Source organism: Rousettus aegyptiacus, unplaced genomic scaffold (assembly GCF_014176215.1).
Source record: "Rousettus aegyptiacus isolate mRouAeg1 unplaced genomic scaffold, mRouAeg1.p scaffold_m13_p_11, whole genome shotgun sequence".
In the NCBI taxonomy this organism is placed as follows: domain Eukaryota; kingdom Metazoa; phylum Chordata; class Mammalia; order Chiroptera; family Pteropodidae; genus Rousettus; species Rousettus aegyptiacus.
The window spans coordinates 22,578,162-22,602,505 of record NW_023416286.1 but is presented as its reverse complement, the minus strand read 5'-3'; the positions used below and the strand labels follow the sequence as shown (position 1 = coordinate 22,602,505).

Here is a 24,344-nt window from a genome sequence, read left to right as displayed (position 1 = left end):
TTGCTCTGAGGACAATGATGTTTGAGCATGGAATGAGGTTTTCTGAAACATCACTCACTTTTCCCCAAACCACACCCTTCCACATCTTTTACTTACTGTTACAGACCCATGTAGTAAGCATCTTTTATGTATATCTTATCTTCAATTCACTTTTAAATCATATTTACATACTTGCATGTTTGTTAATTTTGTGTTTCCTTAATTAGATTTCAAAACACTTTAAAGATCCTATTTTCATAATGCTTATACTGGTTTATATCCCCATGGATGCTTAATATTTATTAATGCACTGACATAATGTTTCTAACAGCATTAAGTTGTTAAGAATCATGTTCCATGTTAGGTAATTGTCAGTTTTTTATTAATTTATGAAATGATGAATTATATTGTTTCAAAATGTTCTCTAATTATTTTCTTCTTTTGGAAACGTAATTATTCATTATAAATTATTTATCTCTTCCTTCATAATTTCAATCATTTAAGGATTTAGTATATAAATAGTACCACCAAACATAGCTTCTTAATTTGTTTCAGATGTCAAGGTAGTAAATTGCAAAAGGAATTCTTGGACACTAAAAAAATGTCTACGTAGAATAGACCGTTACATTGCAAAGCTTTACTTTGGTATCCTTCACAGCTTAGTAGGAATGATGAATAAGCCAAAGGAGGCTATAGAATAATAATATCTAGAAACTAGATATTGCCAAGAACCATCCCAGGCCCTACCCCTTGCTTCTACATGAGCTTGAGAAAGTCATATACATTCTCTGAGACTCAGTTTTCTTATCTGTGAATAGGATGAATGTGAGGATCAGTGAACTAATGAGCATAACACACTTAGCAAAGTCCTTACGCATATAAATGACTTATAAATTAATACACATATTAATAGTATCTAATAATATTAGTGATGATATTTATAAGCTGATATTTCAAAGTGGCATAGCAGTTGTTATGAAAGAAAAATATGGAATTAAAGGGGTTGCATACCTAATAGCAATGACTTGCTTCATCATAAAATACTATCTTCACAATTATAGCAAGATTATTTTCTTTCTGCAAAAGAAAGATTATTCTGCAAAAGAAAAAGAAAACTTCTGTTGTAAGATTGATAATACATGTTTACAGAAGAAACCACTGTAACCTGAGGCAAGTGAAACTGAAATGTTTTGTTCCCTTTACCAATTTCTCTTCTAATGATATTCAGATTGCCACATCATTACTTCTGAAGGAACAAACTCAGTCACAAAATAACAATTAGAAATATATAGCAGATTACAAAACAAAACAAATTTAAAGAACACACTTTGCAAAGATACTTTTTTAATATAAGATTAAATTATCAAATCATTCAACAACCTGTGAATTAATGGTCTACACTGTTTTGATACAAATCGGACTGAGAATATATACACCATCTCACCAGATCAGCTCTATAATTTTAATATGTTTATAGTAATGATACCTTTATGGAGTATATCATCTTATTAGTCAGAGAAAAATACAAGAAATCCATTTTAATTTCTTTTTAAAATCATATTCCGTATTGGACTAAATCTCAGCTTCGTAGCTATTTAGAGAGCTCATTAGAAATGAGATGTGAATTTGCCATCTTGGATGGCGATTCTGGTTCCTATTACTCTTTCTAGGGTTAAAAATAAAAATGTCTAAACTTTCTCTTGTATGTTTTCTCTAGGGAAATTACCTTTTAAATTCTTAAAGACCATAGTTTCTTTTTATACTTTTAGACTTTAAAAAATATTTTTATAACCTTACTTAAAGGTTTAACCTACTCATTCATGAGATCTTTAGAGATCTCTTGTATCTAGATTATATCATACCTGGATTGAAGTGTACTTTCTTCTTAGAGGTCATTTAAACTTCTGTATAACAAAGTTTTATCAATCTGTTAGTATCCAAGTGTTTCTCAGGAGCTGAGAAATTTTTATATACCTCTAGAGAAAACAATTCAAATATATAACTATATCAATATTTTCTGTTTTGTAAGATTGTTTAGCTATTTATTACCTAATCTTTAGGTAATGTAGGAAAGTAAGCATTTGACTTTAGTAAAGATAATTTTAATTCAATTAAATCTTTATTTTTCAGAGTGAATACATTTTACTCTGTATTCGAATTATTGTTAAGGGGATAATGACATTCCCCATTGTTAAGTCTTTACTAAAGAATTCCCAAATACTTCATCCTCAAATTCCAAAATTATAGTTATTAACAGCGATTAGTTATAATCAGGTATACTGCCTTCATTTAGTGAAAAAAAAAAGTACTATTCTTCTCTAGAATCAGTTCCTCTTCAAACCAATATTCATTAAGCATTTTTCCCCCCAACATTTCTGTTAAAGAGGTGCTGAGGCCTCGTGGAGGACTGGAGGGGATAGAAGGGGGAGGGAGATGACAACCATGCTCATCCTCTCCAGAATGCTAGCCACTCTGATTTTGTCCCCAAACTTGAACACACAGCTTAGCCCAAGGAGAATTAACCAGATCCACTCCTTATAAAGTTTAGCAAGTATCTGCTTTTATCTGAGTGTTGCAAGGCTCTAGATCTGCTTTCCTACTCAAGCAGCTTATCAAGGTGTTCTTTACACTCAGTATAGTGCTCTAAACAAAGTCCTGGAAAACACACTCTCTTTTCTGTCTCAAGTTTCCTGTGATGTTGTATTCCATCAACAGTGCTTTAGTGACACAAAATGCTACACTGAAAAACTACTCAGCTAGCCCACCTGTTAATCCACTCTAGCTACACTGCTTATTAATTCCCACGAAACTTTACTTCAGCCACCACACACCATAATCTCCTCGTCTGACGATTCATTTTGGACTCCCCACTGATTTCTATTCCCAGTTCCTACATGTATTATTATATTTACTTATATCTGCTTCTAAACAAAGTTTTATGCAGAATGCCTAGGCAGACAATTCCCGAAGATCTGGGTTCTACTCTCTTTGCTTTCTGTCCCCTTTAGTAAACCTCAGCTACTTTTATTCCCTTGGCTGTTATTAACCCTTCCCTTGGGTTCTTAAGCTACAAACCTAATATCCATTTCTGTTTTAGATTTTTACACTTGCATTCTCAGGAATGCCTCAAGTTGAATACGTGAAAAATAAATAAACTTATAAATTTTCTCCAAAAACCTGCTTTTTGTCTTATTCTGTTTCTCTAAGTGAAATCAATATCCCCAACAGACTCAAACCAGAGTCATCTGACTCACACTACTCTCACTCTCTAACCTCCTTCATCTTATCAGTGTCTAAGTATTTCCTCCTTTTCATTTCCTCTACCTAGCCTCCAGCTCAGGACTTCATAATTTCTTACTTAAAGCCATTATTGTCTGAATGGCTTTCTTCTTTTAATCTCTTCCCTCCTTTAATTCCTTAAAAACTGCTGCCCAGCTCTGTCAGTGATTCCTCGTTGTCTACAAATTGAAGTCTAAATCCCATATTATTTTTATCTAACACATTCTTAGTGTGGTTTTACCCATAATTACCGCTGCTGCTCATTACATAACCTAGACTTGAGCTTTGCGAGATATTCGTGGGATACACCTTGTAGTTTTCCACACACAGACAAGTTTATGCCAAACCCTTTAGCAGAAATGCCTTCCCCATCTTTGATGCCACACTGAGACATTTTTGATTAACCTTCTTAACTGGCCTCATCACAACCACTCAGTTACTCTGTAGAACCTGACTGCATTGTTTGTTTCGTACATAGTTCTTTACATTTTGAAATTCTTTAGAGTGTTCAGGGGAAGGAACTAAGAGGATTTTTTGTTCATTGGTTTGTTTGTTTGCTTTTTGTTTTTAATGATCATTAAACTACCAGTATGAAGAAAACTTGGGAAAGATGAAAACATGTATTGTAATTCTACTCTATGCTAGGCATTGTGTTAATTGCAGTGAAATATCTGGCTCCACTGTTTGGACTCCCAAACCATTTTTAACATAAGATTTTAATGATAATTATATCAATGTTGATAAATTTCATTCAGAAGTCATTTTTTGGAAATAAATTTTATTTCACCAATTTTTTTATTTGATGAAAAATTTTAGATTATTTTTTATTTTTATTATTTTACTAAAATCATATCAGTTTCAATTTTTCTTCACTTAATATTTGATTCTTTTTCAGTACTTTTGTCCATATCAAAAAAATTTAATATTAGAATTTCTGCTGTTATATATTTTCTTTTGTTATCATTTTCTCCTACCAAGTCTTAAATCCTCTAGGTCATATTTGGCAAGAAATGTTGCCTAGATTATTTGTTTCTTCTATTTCTTAGCAATAACAAAATTTAAAACTTGTGACCATTTTCAGTTTTTTTTTTCTTTTAAAACGTTGTTACTAATAATATCTATTATGGATGAGAAATAACTGATAATTTTACTTATTCATTAGGGAGTACATAAGAAAATTATGATCAGTTTGGTAGAGAGTAAAATGAGAGAGAAGGAGAGAGGAATCTGGGGACTGACAAACCTGTTTATAGGGATGGACCCATTATCTCTACAGAGAGAGAGAGAGACAGGCTGTGACATTTCTGGTTACCTTGAACACTAATCTCTATCTTCTCAGTTTAGCAAGACCACTGTGTTAATTTGAGCTCTTTGCTTTGCTGTATATGTGCGCGCGCGCGCGCGCGTGTGTGTGTGTGTGTGTGTGTGTGAGTGAGTGCATGTGTGTGTATGTGTTTACGTGTTTATGCTATAGCCCAGAAAAAATCTCAGGGCAATTGTGGGGCTTGCCTCATTTATATACTTTTTTAGGGATCACGGTTCTACACTGCTTATTATGCAGTGTTTGAAACATTTCTTTTACATGTTTTATCCTTTATTTACAATAAAGGACTAGTTTGAAACTGGTTTCTGTGACATGATTAAAAGCAAAAGCCATTTCCTATTTGTTTTCGGCCTTTTAAATTGGATTTGAACTCTGTACTAAGTCTCAAAGGACTTCACTGGGAGCTCTGTGTATATAGCAAGTTTGGGGAAATAAATAGTGGATTTCAGTGTCTTTCAAATGAATGAGGCCCAGATAAGTGGAACAGTTAGATCTATTTAGATAATTATTAAAATTATTGACTCTTTTGTAGAATATAAAGGTTGACTACCTAGCTCTCACTTTTTGGTGAAATAATTGAAAGGAAGGTGCTAAGGGTCTCTATTCAATATGTCATCTTTCACTTAATTACCTGTTTTCAGTCCACTCTGCCTGCTTCTTTTTATGGCTGGTGTCAATGAGTTAGGAGCCTCTTTGCTTCAATTTTTCCAGGAAATATTTTCCACAGCTTTTACTGCTGAGAGGAAGTGGCTGAGAGGTACAGGAGATATCCTGTTGGCTCCACCTTCAAAATGTACCTAGAAACTGATGATGTTCCAACATTTCCATTGCTACCCACCTAGACCTAGCCATTTGTGATAATTAATGTTATATGTCAGCTTGGTTAGGCTATGGTGACCAGTCGTTTAGACAAACACCAGTGGGGATATTGCTGTGAAGGTATTTGTTAGATGTAGTTAACATTTAAATCAGTTGACTTTGGGTAAAGCAGAATACCCTTCATAATGTGAATAGGGCTCATCCAATCAGGTGAAAACCTTTAGGGAAAAGACTGAAGATTCTGAAAGAAGCAGCAATTCTGCCTCAAGACTATAAGATAGAACCCTGTCTGATTTTCCACCAGATTAGGCTTGCCCCAAAGAATTTGGACTCCAGCCCACCAGTCTTCTCAAAGATGCCACCCCTAATTTACACATCCACAAATCACCCCCCTTTTCTTCCACCACTAATCATTGCTCTTTATTCCACTTTTTTCATGCTGATTGATAAATTCTGAAATTAAACCATTGAATTATTTATATGTTGTGTTTCCTTTCTTCTTAACTAACGTGGACGTTTCACAAGGACAAGTAAGATGGCTGTTTTGTTCCTCATTTATCCTCAATGCCTAGAAAATACTTGGTGTATAGTGATGGCTCAATAAATATTCATTTAGATGAGTGAAATTTTGTAGCATGGTGTTTTTATAATATAATTATAGAATTACTTCATCTTCATTAGGCTGAATTTAACAAAAACAGTCTTCATTTGAAGCACATGTACATTATACGGAATGTGAATAGTTTCACATAAAATTACATAAGAAAATTATAAAATGAAACACACCAATTATTCGGTCTTATCTCATCTAGAAATCTGTAAGCTTCAATAATTTGACAAGTTCTTTCACATAATGTAGTCACAAGCATTTTATAAACCCACCAGAGTATTCCCCTATTACATTTTCATCTCTCAGAAAGGGATAGATTCCCATGTTTAAGTGACATTGAACTCGTCTCCTTAAGGCTTGAATCATGCTTCTTATGAAAAAAACAATTAGGCCAATCTTATCTAGACTAGCTGTCTATATTATTCAATTTGTCATTCAGTCAACTGATTCCTAAGGCAGAACTTTTAGTGGTGAGAGAACGGGATTAGGAATCAAAGTACTGACTCTGGTCCATACATTACCTCAGTAAGCCATGCAAACTAGGCTTCACAGTGCAAAGCATTATAACTGAAATAATTTTACCCACTACAGATTTGTGGGTGAATGTGGGTGTTATCATGGGAGGGAGGGGTATAAAAGAGGGCAAAGATAAAAATCAAATAAGATACCACACCCAGAAGTATTTTGACACCTGATAAATTATTTTTTGACAAAGTAAATTATTATTACTGAATAACATTCATTGAGTACTTCTCATATTCTAGGCTCTTCTCTAGGTGTTTACACTCACTTATCACAGTTAACCCCATAGAACCCACATGTGATAGGTATGATTATCATCCTCATTTTAGGTGTGAGCAAACTGAGGAAGACAGGGCATAAGCAACTCAAGTAAGGAATGGCTGGAAAGCGGATGTCAGACGTCAGATTGAGGCATTCTGTTTCCAGAGACTCGCGTTCTGGCCACCATATTATTTTGCTGCATAGACATAGCCTTAGAAAATATTTTAGGGATTTTTTCTTTTTCCAATCCCTGTTAAGTGCAAAAAGAATGTGAGATGCAGCACAGTGGCTGACTCATAGTAAGGGCCCTTAAATATTAATATCTTTCCTTCTTTCCAGTACACAATCCACAATCCTGCCTCTTGAACTTGTTTCTCAATAAACATGCATTCCGCCCCCCTCCCCCCCCCCCCCACCTTACAGGCATTATTATTCCTAGTAAGTCATTCTACTAAGTTTAGTTTTGTAATAAGATAGAATATATTTCATCCAGAATAGTGGGTAATACTGGAAATAAATGCTACTATTTTTGTTATCTTTTGCAATATTCAGAAACTATGCTGAGTAATTGCTGCATACTAACAGTACAAAAAGGCTTAAAATTATTTTGTTAAACATTTTTTCTTAAGCTTTTAGAATTATTTTGATAAATATTCTAACACTTTTGTCCAACTCACGGGCTTGTTGATTGTCATGGGATAAGGACTTGGCAAACAGAAATCTTTGCCATTGTTTTGCCAGTACTCTCTCCTCACCAAACGGCCTTCATCTTCATAATAAGCAAAAGGTAGGTTTACCCTCGATTCTTATTTAAAATACAAATTTTTCCATCTTCCTCATGGACAAAAATAAGTATTATTTATTCCTCTCTACATACAACTAAGGAAAAGACTCACCAGACTTAGATCATATTTAGCCAAAAAATTCCTTTGATCCCTTAGGACGTAAATATTCCCAGGGGCAGAAAAATAAAGATCAATTGCTCCATCGGGGGAGGGTGTTGGGGGAGCAGATCTTCTGGAATATAGGTAACCTTCTTCAGATAAGATTTTTTTCCGAAAAAAAAAAAAAAGATTTTATGCTTCCCGTATTATCTTTTTGTGTGTGCAAAATTAATTATTTTTATGTTAGAAGATTTTTTTTAAGGGAAACACTTTTTTCTTTTTTTTAACCACATGATGATCTTGGATAGCTGCCCAGAGTAGGACAACATCGTAAGTCACTAACATGTCATATGAGTTCTCAATAAATAAAAGCTACAAAGCCCAAGTTTAATGCAAATACTTAAGCAATAATGTTTACAACCTGTATATAATAAAACAAATGTAAACAGTAAATGCAGCATGAGAGTAATCGAAAGATGCACAGAGAAGCTACGTATTGTCAGTCTGCCCCTTAAGAGACTACACCAGTCAGCCCCTGGAATTAGGCCATTTTTATTGCTCAAGAAAGAAAAAAACACTAAGGTAGAATAAAACATCTTGCAGAAAGCACATGACAGTCTACTATATGTGCAGTGATTTGTTCCTATATACATCTGAGAGGGACTTGAGTTCTGATTATAGAATTAGGTATTTTATAATCTCTTTGAGCTAAGAATCTGGTTTCTACCTAAGATGCAGGGCCAGCAGTGCCCAGACCAGTGAATCTTCATCCAGGGGTGCTTCATTTGCAGTCACTGAGTGACAACTAGCCACAGAAGCATGTGTCTCATTTTCTTTAAATGATGGATTACAAAAGCATATCCAGAATTTTTGTAGTTCATTCACCAGTTGTGAGAAGTTTAGAAAAAACAAGATTTTTGAACCAAATATCTATCTACAGAAGCCCTTAGGGGTACCCAGGAGTGTATGAGCTCTTAGAAACACTGAAGTCTCCATTTTGTCACAAACACAGTATTAGTCTTTATCTTGGACATAGTGACCAAATAAAAGTCATCTAAAGTAATTTTATAACCTGAAATGACACTGCTGGTCATGTTGATGCTCCTATGTCATATCTGGTAATATAAACATAAGAAATATGAGGTTCTTATTGTTTTTCTCTAGGCTGAATTATTTTCTTCTTTTATAAGAATAATCGACTACATTTCTCCTTTGAATTAGCTAGCATTTTAATTGGAGAAGTGAGGAAATTTCTCTCTTGCTATATCTGCCCATCCCTGTTGAAACATAATGACTAGTTCCAAGCTGTCAATGCAAAAATGATATTCGCAGCTGTCCCTGTCACGTGGGTGGTTCTTTCTTTCCACCTCAGAGCCAGATCCTTTTTCATTTTTGCTCTTAAGTGAGCAAATTAAGAGGAAGTTAAAATGGATAAATCTTCATTACTTTCCAGAAAAGAAAACTATAAACTGCTTCCTTAAGCTCTACCAGGCAAATTAAATGGAAAGGAAGTTCTTATTACACTAGAAGGCAGGATGACTTTTTAACACTTGGGAAGAGTTGAGAGCATAAATACTCTAATTTCACCCCGGCCCAAATATGTCAGGCATGATGTAACTTTTATATTTGAAGCATCATTCTAACTGTTAGAATGGAGTAGGTTACATTTGAAATCAAGTTCTTAAATGAAACTTTTTAGACAGCTTAAAATTCTGCTTTCTCATAATACATGTGAACTTGCTCTTTCTACAAACTTTTCTCTTCACCCACACTCCTCTGCTCAATATACATTAAGTAAAATAAGCTCTTTTTTCTAAGAGTATTTTTATTTCAGGTTTTAAACTTATATAAATATTAGGTCTGAAAATGTTTAGCCATACCTTGTTGTCTAACAGTTATTATATGATACAGAAAGCAGTTATGCTAAGGTAGCATGGTACATTGCATCACCTTTTTCCCAAATGAGTTCGACATACTTTCAATTATTATGGTTATTGAATATTAAGATCAAAGGATTCATGTCTACAAGCTGTCATGGCATAAGTTATTTTCCAAACTTTCCGTACATTGGTACTAGTATAGTCAGCAAAATTTAGGTGGCCAACTTTTCTTCAGAAAACCTGCATTATATATAGCAAGTGTGTACCAATGGCATTCACTTATATTCTCCTTATTGAATTTAATATACTCAAACAAGAAGCGAATTCTGTCGAATTCAAATATAATATAGTGGTTTTTGATCTATGGGATTTTTTCATACCAGAATTTATACTTAAAAAGTATATTAATTATGTGGTCCTTTAAAATACAAATTTACCTGTGTTTTATATGTATTTTTATTATTTATTTTAATGTTTCCCTTCATGGATATCATCACCACTTTAATTCATGTATTATACTTATGACAATATATATTCAGAGGAAATACAAGCTCAACTTTTAGCAGTATATTACATTTTAGAAATTGTAAAGAAAATTTAGTGATAACTCCATTATTATAAGTAATAGTAAGTGTTATTACTTTGTGCGTAAATTACTAAAGACAGAATCCAGCTCTTCAAAATGTTAAATTGTGGCATAGTATGATAAAAGAAATAAAATCATTTTGTACCATTATATTTAAAAGTAGTATTTCTTAAGATCCACAAATATTTATATATCTCAATTTTATTCACCCTAAGATATATGAAATATATTCTTTCTCAAAAAGCTAACTCAACAAGTCTGAGATGTTTTATCAATATCTGAGAATGCCTAATATTATGATATATAGAAAAACCTACAAACTTAAAGATCTTTCATATTCAGTTTCTATATAGGCAATAAGAACTTACCTTAAATTTCATGGTTCCAGGGCACCTCCTTCTCTCTCGTTGCTCACTCGCTCCTTCCCTCCCTCCTTTCCCTAAGACTGCAGGAAGAGAAGCAATTATTCCAGTGTAGAACACAGAGTCCAGGCTCCCTGTTGTTGGCAAGAGTGTTCAGGCCTCACTTCCTTTTCCAGACCCTTCCTTGACCCCTACTTCACAACTCTTCACCTTCTTGCAAACATGTACCCTGAAAGTCTGTGTGCTCAGGCTCCAGTTCCAAGTAGCACTTCTAGTGTAGATATTGGTCGAAACCAAGAGTTTTGGGGGGAGTAGGGGTAGGTGGTGAGGGTGTGTGTTTTTATTATTATTATTATTATTATTATTATTATTATTATTATTTTGGTAGTATGAACTTTAGCCATCTTCTGTCTTACTCAACTTATAGACACAATATTTGTTTCATCCAGACATTTTGGCTAGGGAGATAAATAATAATATAATAAGTAAATTATAGCATTGTAGAAGGTAAAAAAAAAAATGCTATAGAAAAAAGAAAAAAGAAGAGCCAATGAAGAGGAATTTGGACTTCGGGGTGGGGTGGTTATCATTTTTAATAGGGTAGCGAGGGAAGGCTTCACCAAAAAAGGACATTTGAACAAACTTCTTTTCGATTACGATTCATCAAAAAAAGGCTAAGTATGGTAAATATCTTCAAGAAAACAGAATTACCTAGTTAGTTAGCTGAGTAAAACTAAATTTATTGAATGTTTAGTAGTCTGTGAGCCTAGAACTGATTTTTCAATACATTATTAATATACTATTACAGGATGCCATGAAATCATGTCCAATATATGCACATTTTTACCTCTCAACAAATAGTATAAATTGACCAGAGCTAGTCACAATATTTATTTTCAGAGAAGACTACTTATCAAGAAAAAAGTTAATGTGTTGGTTCTAACTTATAAATTTGAAAACTAACTCTGTCCTTTGCTAAACACACATTTTTAAAGAATGCAAGCAGAATTTGTTTTTCTCTTTTGGTCTATCTACTTATCACTGAAAACTCCTTTTCTATATATTTAGAAATATAAAATTAGCACCTTTATCTCAAACCAACCAGATTCAATAATGGAAACTATTACCTTGGAGAAGCTTTCACTTAAAATCCTTTGGTTCCTCAAGTTTTCTCACAATTAAAAATTCATATATCTGCTTACAAATTTCATTATTTTTAGCAAGACTATACATTGACAAGAGAATAAAATATATTACTGGAAATGGACGGGTCAAGTGAACCTATTAGCAAGTACATTTCTAGAAACACATGCTGTTTTGAATGAGTTATTGATTTCAGCTGTAAACAGTCTACAGGTAGCTCGCTTGTTTCATTTCTTAATGCTAACAGACTCATTTTTCAGAACCAGCATGCTACGTTTTAAAAATACATTTGGAAGTGACATTTGAACACATATCTAGCAGGTCTGTAAGTGTTTAGAACATTAACTACAGAACTCACAAACTACTATGGATTTTCTCCCTTATAAAAGGAAGAGTCAATGGTCACAGGACAAAACAATTATGTCTATTGTTACACTAGAATCTCTGAAAATATAGAGGAGATGAAAAGAAGCTTTCTGCTAACCAAACAAGCCAGAGTTGTGCTACTTTATCTTTGGTTGCTTCACTCCTTTGTAATTCGTTTTACTCATTGACATGCCCTGGTGCAAAATCTAATAAAGTAAATTTGGATTCCATTTATTTGTTATTGTGATTTAAGAAATACTGAAAGTCAGTAATAAGATCAAGATTAGAGAAAGATTTGTCCGCCTTTGAAGTTTTCACTACCTGAAGTTTGTGGAAGGATGTTCCTGCTATATTGCTCTAGTGACTTACCACATCTAATCTCTGACTTAGCTGTGTTGCTTCTGGCTATGGAATATAATTTACACTGCTGTGAGTTCACAGCTCGTGTAAAAGGCAAAGACTATTTCTTGAGAAATCTATTCCCATTACACCATGTAGTGAAGGTTTTAGGCTTTCATCATTATAATTTTTAATAGGGTAGTAAGAGAGGACCTCAATGAAAAATAACAGTTGATCTTATATACCTTTAATGGTGGTCTGGTTTTTGTTGGATTGGATTGGTTACTTCTAAAATAGTCTATTTGTTTGTGTTTTAAAACTATAGATATTCTTGACAACAAACGTTTGCTTTCTCTGTAGTGTCTAAAGAAATTCACAGGAGTTTCTTGGTAACATTTCAGAAATATAAATTGATGCTATATCAGCAAGTCAGTAAATTTAAGTAGGGTTTATAGTGTGTGTTAAAATAAGTAAACTCTTTACATTAAGCATATTTGATACCTAGAACATAGGGGCCAAGAAAAGTACCTTGATGCCCAGGCAATATTTTTCTCTTTTTATAAACATTTTTGCTTCTTTTGCTCTTTTTTAGAATGGAGTCTACAATTTAGCTGAAGAAAGTTATTTAAATTCACAATCTCAGTGAGAAGTATTGTTCTAAGATTGAAAGGAATAGTCTCTGAGGATGCAAACTAAATATTGTGTGAAGAATTTATCTCTAGGGCAAATATTTCCCATTTTCAGTTTCTCACAACTTAGTCCTCTCCAAGGAAGTTTTCTAATACTTTCATTTGTAATCCAATTGATATTTCTGACGGCATATCTGCTTCCTCTGACCTGCCACTTATTCCTGCCTCCTCATACATGGGGTCATAAATACCAGCAGAAGCAGACAAAAAGCTTTCTCTGAATGTTGGACACATAATTATTAACTTTATTGCAATGTATGTAGAGCAAGTAGAAAATATTATTTCCCACTTCGATGTTTACTTTTCTTATATCTCATTAACTTTTGAGCCTTCCCCTGTGTGCACGGTATTATTACATCATGAGTTTTAATGCTACGGCTTTTGTGTATGATCATATTCCCAGGACAATGTATATTTTGAGAAATTATTCCTAATAAGAACTTACTGTTTTATAGTCACATATGTTTTTGACATGCATTACAGCCCTGGGAAGCAGGGAAGAAAGCTATTACTACCTCATTTTATAGCTAACAGAGATGAGTATAAGAGAAACCTCCACCCTAGGGGCAAAATTAGAATTGAAAGCTAATCATTTTCACTCCAAATCTAGAATGCTTTCTACCAATCAATACTCTCTGTTATGATAGCATAAGGCTTACTTGATACAAACCAAAAAGTATTAAGTCATAGACTGCAAAATAATTAATTTTCAGGGACAAAAGTTCTCAGTCTGTGAGCTCAATTCTTGTTGAGATTACTTTCTCGAAATTCTTACTCCGGGAAAAAATCCATGAATATGCCTAACATAATGCCTGTTTGGTTATTGCTAGTGTCTCCTCGATGGTGTCTTGCTCTTCACTGTCTAGTTACAATCCCTAAAAGCCAAACTTGATGAAATTCACACAAGACTAACTGATAAAGAATCTCTTCTTGCCTATATATTAAAAATCTGTAGTTAGAAACCTATAAACATTAAATCTGTATTCAGAAATCAGAATACTTACTCATTCATTAAGTCTGTCACTAATGTATTCAGTAAAGCTTATTTAGTACCCTCCATATTCCTGTGTGAAAGTTTCTGGGATACATGAAATATAAGTATATACTCTAAGGTAACACAGGATAAAACTCATAGCAGAGACACAGCATTTCCAATGTTTCTAAGTAACCAGGAACTCTGATGTGGCCAGAAGAGAAATAATAAATTTGCATTCAATGATGATTACTTTCAAAGGTTAGGTATGATGTTTGAAGGTTACATATAGTTTTAAGCTTACATATATGTTTAAGTTTGTTATTTTAAAATTTGCCCCAGCATTTATTTTCTGAACTTAGGAAGGACCATTTGCCTTTCTTGTGAAATGTCGAAACCAAACGGAGTTAAACTTACTTCTAAGACTCCCAAAAAGCCACATTATGATGTGTTTTGTACTACAACAGTGATTGATTTGGTAGATAAAAGAAGAAATATATAAAAGCATTTTTTTTTCTAGTTTAGGTTGCCAGAACTGAAGCAAAACAGAGAATGTATAGTATTATTGGTCATCTGGACAAAAAAAAAAAAGATCCTTTTCATCATACTCTGCATCGAAAACAGAAGAAAGCAGCATTTATTTCTCAAACCAGGAGGAATATGTCAACTAAGAATTCTCAGGCAAGAAATAATAAAGTACGGATGGGGCCACTCGCCCATTTTGAAGGAAATAAAGATGGTAAAAATTATAAAGAAGTTACACTCTCATAAAAGATTATGAAACTTTGAGAGTTTTTACAAATAATTATATAAACTTATCCTGTAATAACTTGCAATATTAAAATATAAAGCAATGATATAACAAATATGAAAATAAATATTAAAGAAAATTAATAATAGCAATATAGAAAAATAACCATTGTTTCTTGAGAGTTTTTATGAATGAACAACAAAAGAACTTCTAAGTTTAAGAAATTTAACACTGAAGAACACCAGTCTATCAGACAGCTATTTCCACAAAAAAAAAATCTTTTAACCTCATCAGGATGGATAGTAATAGAGACAGAATTTTTAATAAACCTTGAAGGTCCTGATAGGAGCCTTGATGAAAATAAATCAGATAGGAATGTGTCTGGTCCCTGGTACGTGAATGTGGCTGATAGACCCTAACAGTGGCCACCATGAGCCAAGGGCTGTTCACACCTTGTATAATCCCTCCCCTTGAGTGTGGGGGGAACCTATGACTTGCTTCTAACCAACAGAAGACTTTAAGGTGATATCATGTCATTCTCGGGATTATGTTGCACCCTATTGCCAGCAGGCTGTTCCTCCACTCTCTCTGCTTTCGTTGACTTTGAAGACACAAGCTGCCATGAATCCTACAGCTACAAGGAACTGAATGTTGCCAACAATCAGTGTGTGGGAAGCAGATGCGCTCCTAGATGTGCCTCAGATGCGAGAATCTAGTGCTGAATGAAAACCTGACTGCAACCTTGTAAGATGCAAAGGAGAAGATGTAGCTAAATGATGCTTGGACTCTCAATCTACATAAACTGTGAGATAATACAAGTGTACTGTATTAAGCCACTAAATTCCTGGTAATTTGTTACATAGCAATAGTTAACTAATACATTGTAATCTAATGCCTGTTAACGAGCATTACAACATCTGTGAGAAAGATCCTTCTTAAAATAAGACATTCCAAATTATATCTAAATGACCCTAGGTTATATAGTCAGTAGGAAAGAGAGAAGTGATATAAGTGTTAGTTGCATGTTATTTTGTTGTTGTTATTGTTGTTAGGAATTTAGTGAGAATAGAGCTATAAGAAATTCTATCCCATTGCTCAGGAGACAGAGGATGGCATAGAGTTGGGCTGGTAAATAGACACATCTTGTCCTTCACATTTCTCTCCCTCTGCTCTCTACCATCTTACCATGTTTCCTCTGGATGATGGGTCATAAAGCTGTGACTGTCCCTTTTTCTAGACACTGGGCTCTGAATCCCATGTTAGACTCAGGTCCCTCAAATTTTGTTGCCCAACAGCAGACTTTTAGGATAAAACATGTAAGTGTATGGGGAAGTGTTTCAGAAGAGCAACCAAAATATCCCAACAGTACTGCTAACTTGCTGCCTTTCAGAGAACTTTATATATTTTTTTATCTGCAAACCTCCCTATCCTGAATCACATTACACAATCATAGCAGTAGCTGGAACAGCTATGGAATCGAGATAAGGATGCAGGAAAGATTGATGGTAACATCTTTTCCCTTTTATGCTTCATTGAGTTTAAATCAGATTGCATGCTGACCTAGACCGTGATGTGTATGTCTGAGTTTAGAGGAAGAAGGATGAGTGGACCAAGAATGTAATGGTAGGGGGAATGTGGCATCCAAGTAAAATGATGGACAAGTAGTGTTGGTCAATGTACCAATGAACTAATCTGAGTTTATTTCACACCCATTCGTTCTACCATTTATACCCACTCTTGCCTGTGTGACTCTCTCAGAATCCCTGTAATCTTCAGTTGGGCTCATGAACCAAAGTTTGAAAACATGTTTCATAATAATAGCCAATTATGAGTGATTACCAGACGCCAATTGGTATACCACAATCTTTAAATATATTACACATTTAATCTTCACCACAGATTTTAGCCTACCTAATTAGGTATTAAAAAGATGACTAAGAATAGCCCAAGTTCAACAGCTCCTAAAATGAGCAGAGAAACAAACATGGGCAGTTGGGTTCTCAGGGCTTAAGCTCCTGACTTCCTCACTGCTATACTTCTTCCACATTCTATGAAAATTTTTTTTTTTTTTTAAATTAAGGTGTCATTTCCTTCAAAGCTGTCCTTTTCATTGGCTGTTCTGTTTTATAATATTTTCCTAAGACTATTAGGTTTGTCATTTTCTTGAGGCATTTTCTTAAAGCTTTGAAGATATTTCTACCAGTGAAATTATTTTATGTATTTTGCAATAAAAACAATGTATATTTCCATCTTCTTTCATTATCAGACATAACTTAAAATAAACTAAATGCAAGCATTTCTATACTAAAATGAAACTAAATAAAAATAACTCCACAATAGTTGTTTTGATTTAACTTTCAAGAAGCAAAACTCCTCATTATTCTAAATGGCATGGTTCTGGGGTTGGGCACAAAGTGTGAAGGAGACCTAAGGCATATATCACCTTTAAATAGATGGAGTTGCAGGTAAATGCCTTTTACTCGTAGCATCACTATTCACTGAAAATTCTGTGACCAAGAAAAGTTTTGTGAATGCTGGTGACATTTTGTTCATTTACTTATGAACTGTCTACTAATGCCAGCAAGAAGATTAGACTCACACTACAAAGAAAAGGGGGTTGGTAAGATGGGCAGGCAGTACCATTGGAAGAGATGTTAGAATGATCTGGATATATTTTTTAACAGCTTCAGCCTCTAAAACTCTGACTTCTCTCATCACTTCTGGACGCAGGTTTGCCAAAGAAAGCAGAACCAGAATTGGTCAAAATAATGAGTTTTGAGAAAATTTTCTAACTTATAAGTCTGCTTTTAAATCTAATTGACATTATTATTATGAAAATTACAATTTTACCATGTATTTCCTTAGCTTGTCATAATGACAGCATATATTTCCCCTTAAAAATCTATTTTTTTCCTCATTTCAAAGACAAATATATTTTAATACAAAACTAGACTTTAAATAATAATAGTTTTATGCTAGAGTGCTATCATATAAATATACTGGAAAGAATATTGATCGAATACTAATGAAAACAATTTCCATAGCAATAAAATGTCAAGAGACTGGTACTATTATAAATGCTTCCAAAAGGGGAGCGCTCATTTTTTTTCTGAAGCCAATAAAAAGGTGCAATTTTCTCAGAGAGGAATATAGTTTTCACCAAGGACTCAAAGATTGTATTATTTGTTTCTTATTTGTCAAGCAAGAACCAACGACTTCAGAGTAGACACAAAAGAAGCACAAGTTTAAAAACTGAGAGAAATAACAAGAAAAGGAATTGATACAATAAGAATTAATCAAGTAAACAGGGACCTTATAGTAACTCTGTGCCTAACTATAACCAAAAGGAAGAAATTGGCTTTTGAAGAATTTCCATAGGAATCATGAGGAAAAGCAATCATGTAGTCAGTCTTTCAGTTTGTGAAAGTGAAGAATGGCATCTCTTCTGCTGTGAGACCTACAATTTGGGAAGACTGATCTCATAATTTGAAGAGAAATTTTCAAAAACCCTTAAATGAAAACCTACTAAGGCTGGAAAACTCTCAAAAAAGTTAATTTTAACTGAAATCGAAAATAATCCTGATGAAAGATGAAAGACAAAAATATCTAAAGATGTGATTGCATGAAAGCTCTCTGATAACCCTGGATTTTTAAATGAATTTGGGAAAAGTTTAAAGGCAAAAGGAGCAATAAGAAAGTGACTAGAAAAATGTGAAATATATTGGTGCTTATTTCTGTATGATGAGATTATTGCTGTGTATTTTTGAAAAATTCTTTAGGCTTTTCAATCTAAAAAATAATTTCTGTAGGGACCTATATTGCTTTTAAAATTTGGAATATAAATATAATTTTAAAATAGAAATATGAAATCGTAGCAAAGCCAAACACAGAAGTGATACAAACATATAAGAATTATACAAGGATGGCTGAGTCCAATATGCATTAGTCTGAAAACAGGAAGGAAGGAAGGAAGGAAGGAAGGAAGGAAGGAAGGAAGGAAGGAAGGAAAGAAGGAAGGCAGGAAGGAAGGAAAGAAGAAAGGTATAGATGTGGGGAGGGAGGGAAGGAGGGAGGAGAAGTAAAAAGTTAATAATAGGCCAAGAGAGAGAAAGAGAGGGAGAGAAAATTAAGGCCAAGGATCCACAAGATTGAGAGATGGATACTTATTGATGTGCAAACACAACTACTCAAGTCTTATTTTGCCTCTCTCCTTTTTTCTCCTTTATTTTTAATATGGTTATATTAAAAATAATATGTTTATATTGTTTTTTCTTTTTTTACTAAAGTATAGTTGATATAAAATATTGCATTAGTTTCAGATGTACAACATAGTGATTTGATATTTATATACCTTATGAAATAATTACCATGATAAGTCTAGTAACCATCTGTCACTATGTTATTACCACTTTAATCCAAAAAATATCATTACATTAATTATATGAACAAGATATAATTTAGCATTAGAATGTGTGAAGAATAACAGAACAATTTTAGTTAAAATAAGAATCATATAAATTAACAGGGCTATTTTTAACCAAATATAACTAGAAACTTTAGAGAGCTGTAATGTTTCAAGCATACTTCTCTTCATACTACCCAGAGAAATATATTTGAAAACAGGCAGACAGATGAGAAAGTTTCCAGGGGAGAACTATCAAATGAGAAAGAGATTAAAAAATCTTGGAAGATAAAAATATACTTGAATTTGGGTTGTTTATCCTGGAAGAAACTTGGGAAGTCATCTCCAAATATTCAAAGAGCTGTCTATGGAACAAGAATTAGACTTGTTTTTGCCACAAATAATAACTAAGATCAGTAGGTAGAAGCAACACAGAAGACTTCATTCAGCATAAAGAAAATTGTCACAACAGAAAGATTGAAAAAGGAAAGTTATTGCTTAAAGAACATTTTCTATTACCAAAAGTATTTAATTACAGGTGAAATAGTAATTTCATGAAGATGTTATAGAGAGGGTTCTGTTCTACAGTAGATAAATGCCAAATGCAACTCATTATTGAAATCATCAAAAGAAAGGACACTTGAAAAATGACAGATTCTTGCTATTTACCCTTACCTACAGTATCAGAATTACTGGGAGTGGGGAAATTTGTACTTTTTAAAAGTATTCTAGGTGATTTAGATGATCATTCAGGTTTGACAAACACTGGATAGTTCTAAGGTCTATTTCCCCATCTGAGATTTTATGATAAAGGCAATCAAGCAAGTTGGCTGCCATTAAAGACTGTGTTAAAAACAAACGAAAACAATGGAACATTAATGAGAATAAATTTAAGAAGCATAAACATTAACTTACATCCTGGTTTTCTTACATAAGGTTTATATAGCACACAATAATGTTTCAAGAAATGTTTTTTAAAAATCTGTTTTACTGATAGTTTGTCATGTTTATGTTTCTTGCTAGATATACATGCATATAAATATTCAAGTATGCATATGTGCTTTGACAATAAGATTTCAACTATAAAGACTTGAATAAAATTTCCAAAGCCTCTAATAATATCTTAAAACAAACCAGTTTTAAAATGGGGGTTATGGTCTATATATATTAATGCATTTAAACAAATGTTTACAAAATTTAATGCTCTTCCAATGGACTAAAATTAACTTGTAGCTGAACTTTTCAATAATCATTAGAAACAAATTATTATCCAGCATTTTGGAATGATAAATTTATGTGAGGCTCGTATTTATATAAGTAGTTTCACAGAATCACATCATTAAAGCAAGAATAAAAGTACAAATGAAAGTTAGGTTGAAAAGATGTTAAACTCATTTTAGGATATGATAGTTCTTTGAAATATTTTAAAACACATGATAATATTCATTCAGTTTCCTTTACTTAAAAAATGTTGCAGACATCCAAAGTGGTCAAAGTACTTCCTTTTGATTTGGATCCCCACAGGCAAAGCAAATGGGTCAAGAGATGGCACATCTTTATGGGAGGGAATTGTGATAATTACAAGAATAATTCAAGTAAACAAAGAAAAACTTCAAGACTCCAATAGCAGAAAGCCATGTTTTGGGCCGTGCAGCACTGTGGGTAAGGAAAGGCACACTGATTCACTGAGGAAGAAACGCTTCTGATTCACCGTCAAAGGAATAGAATCAGGTGTTTCTTTGTGAAAATTAAATGTACTTAGAATATACTGAGTGCAAAGTAAAGATTTTACGATGTGTAGTCAAAGATATGAACTTCGGTTAAAGTGACACAATTGTTATAAAAAATACAACGTTCTTGATGTTGATGCTACTTCATTCTCCCAAACTCGCTACCTTGTGTGCATGCATCCCTGTATCCTCTCATTTTCCCCAGCTGACGTTTTTATTCTAAGTAAGCAAAAGTGACAACCAAAAAGCTCTGATGGATCTGAGGTCAGAAATGATTTTAAAAGGTTATCGGCCCACAGAACAGGAGGATTTGTACCTAAGCTGAATCAGAGCTGCTAATCTGAAGGTGCTGCAAAGCCCGGGTGGACTGGATGGTCTGCAAGTGTCAATTTATTCAAGATTTGAGACCATTGGGTCAAATAAATTATTCTGAGGCTTTATCAGTAACAGAGCTCACTGTATATAGGTAGCTATTTTGTCTCTCTTCTTTCTCCTCCTCTAATCTTAGAAGGATAGAAGTTTGTGATCTCATCTAAATGCCAGTCTGCTATGACATATACTACTGTGTATACAGTTTCTAGTGTTCAAATGTACATAAAGAGTAAGCAAAGCATCTTCATTTACCAAAATTTAGAATCACAAATTTACCTGAAGTATGTGGTGTTTTGTGTTTTTCTACGCAATGAAATGGGAAAGCAAATACATCAAAACTTTTCGCAGCTGAAATAATTTTCTGGTTCTTTCCTCTGAGACTAAAGAGGAATGTGCTTTACTGGTGCCACTGCCATCTTAAAGTGTGTCTGTGAGAGATCTCAGAGGCAAGGAGCCGGCTTGTAGACAGTGAGGAGGCCTCCACCCTCAGGCCGGCAGCAGAAGCAATAACTGCACAGATGGAAGCAGTAGCCACAGACTGTCAGGTCCTCAAGTGCTCCAGCCCCATCCTCAGCAGAATTTCACCCTTCCTGAACTTCATCAGATGTCTTTTTAGTAAACACTTTATGAGTCCAAGGGGACCATTTGCTCAGCAGGCGGTGTAGCCTGTGAGGGTGACTGATCGTTTCTCTATAAAAATACAATGGAAAACTTAAAAGGGAGTGGAGCTGTAACCTAAAAACAAAATAAAAAAAGGAACCAGAACAGTAAAAAAGCCACAAGTTTATTTAATAAAATTGGTCAAGCTCATGAATTCAATAATAATTTAAAAAATCCCCCCAAATCCAAAAATTATCTGACATAAAAATTTAAAAACAAATTTAACCCACAAACTGAAACCAATTGACATATACACTACCTATAAAATCGTATCTTCAAAGAATTTATATTAGATCTGATCAAGTATCCAGATCTGTCAGTTTACAGGAAATTCAGAGGATAGAGGGACATGTTAAATGATAGCATAGAGATGAATTAGCAAAATCCAGATTGTGGGACACATTGAACCCAGTTTTATCATCTCATAATTTGCCAGGGGGAAAGGGAAAAACTATTAAAGATCCTTAAAAGCTAAATCAAGCAATTTCAATATATAAAATTTATTTCAACAACTTGTAAAAAAATCTGATAAGACATTTGAGATATGTAAATGTTGACTGGACATTGGATGCTACTAAGAAATTATTAATGTTTTAGCATGATAATCGTTTTCTTGGCTATGTTTCATTTTCTCTCTCTGATATTGTATTTTTCATTTGAAGTATTTCCATTTGGCTTTTAAAACATACATGCTTTTGATCTTTGCTGAAACTGGCTGTCTGTTCACACATATTATCCATTACTTTTAACATATTTATCATTTTTAAAGCCCCTCTCTGACAGATCCAACATGGGACCATTTTAGCCTTGGTTCTACAGATCCTCTTTTGATGAGGATACATTTTTATTGCTTTTTCATGGTACCTCACAATGTTTTCTTGTATACCAGATATTATGTATAAAATATCAGTAAGAACTGAAGTACAGGCATTTGCCTTCTCCTTTTAAGCTCCACTGTGGGTGGAGATGGTTGTAGTGGTAGCTGAGTTAATCTCATTTGTTTTTGAACTGGGTCTAGCTTTGTCGTTGCTTTAATTAGATTCATTTCATGATTGGCCTCAGATGTTTGGTGGGCAGGATCAGTACCTTCCTGTTAGCAGGACTTGAAATCTGATTGTCTAGGGAGTTTTTCTCAGTTCTTTTGCTCTGCCCTTAGCCTTCAGCAGAGTCAGGGTGGGTGGGTGTGTGTGTGTGTGTGTGTGTGTGTGTGTGTGTGTAAGCGCGCGCGCACACGCGCGCGCAGAGAGGCGGGGAGGGGGTGTCCCTCAGTCCTTCTTTCCCTATGCCAGTCACTGAATATAGCAGACATAACTCCTGATGGGATTTTCTTAGCTCCTTCTCTGCTCTTAGTCTTCAGCAGGCCCAGGATGGTTTAGAGGGGACCCTCTCAGCACTGCTGCTTCTCCCACTGCTGTTGTGACCTTTTGCCCATGCTCCAGATGCTTCTCTCAGTTCTCCTGTCCCACCTCAATCTTCTGCACAAGCATTTGATGAAGAACCATGGGACAGAGTTGACTCTTTTTGGGTGAAGCTTCCAGAAATTCTCAACTATAAAGCCAGATCGTATTCAGTCTTTAAAAATTTAGTCATCGTAAGCTGATTTCTTTTCATCCCATTTGTGGTGGGTTTTTTCTTCTTCCTCCAACTGCTTTGCCAAAAACGAAAACAACCTTGGATCTCTACACCCCTAAAAGGGTCAGTTTAGATTTTAATGCTATTTTCTAGATTGTATTTTATTTAGGTTACTTCACATGACTCGATATAATTTTTAATGGTTTTATAGATAATGTAGTTTGTTCTTCCTTTTAGAATTGAGCCACATTGTCTTACAACTTTATTGATCTCCAGTGCAAGTGGTTGTATTTTTATTCTTTAGAGATATATACTAAAATAAATGTAGGTGAAATGGGAATTGCTTCAAAGTAGTCCAGTGACATAGGAGGTGAGTAAGTTATAGGTGAAACAAGTGTGGTTATTGCTGTTGTCACTGTTGATATAGGTGTTAGGTAAATTGATGCTCATGATATTATTCTCTCTATTTTTTTATATGTTTGAATCTAGTTTCTATAATAAAAAAACTTTTCAAAATGGGCACTGTAAAATTTTAATGCCTTGGCATAGATGGGTCACAAAATTAGTTCTAAGTTTTCCAGTGGCAAATACAAAAAGAAAATTTAGTCAATTACAGAATTAAAAATGTCAACATGGAAATGGGGAGGGGGGAAAATGTTTCAGAAGTTGTTCTTTAAGTCCATACAGAGATCTTTTCCAAGGGTTCTCATAAATGGAACTATGAGAAATTTAACAACAACAACAACAATAAATCAATAACAACCTCCTCTCAACAGAAACAATAATGAATGTCTCAAAACTTTATTATAATATCTTTTAATAAGGGTAGATGACATTCCAC

At 34.0% G+C, this 24,344-nt stretch overlaps 1 long non-coding RNA gene across 2 annotated transcripts in view; it reads right to left on the bottom strand.

Annotated features, from left to right (window-relative positions):
- LOC107502489 overlaps window positions 1-24,344 on the bottom strand; it is a 74,783-nt gene that overhangs the window by 37,483 nt on the left and 12,956 nt on the right. The window contains exons 2-3 of one of the 2 annotated variants that reach the window (XR_001595008.2): window positions 10,513-10,589; window positions 991-1,075 (exon numbers count right to left, since the gene is read on the bottom strand). This is a non-coding gene — a long non-coding RNA (uncharacterized LOC107502489). Of the gene's footprint in view, window positions 1-990; window positions 1,076-1,841; window positions 1,928-10,512; window positions 10,590-24,344 lie in introns of those variants that run through there. The other variant, XR_001595009.2, reaches the window with a different exon arrangement.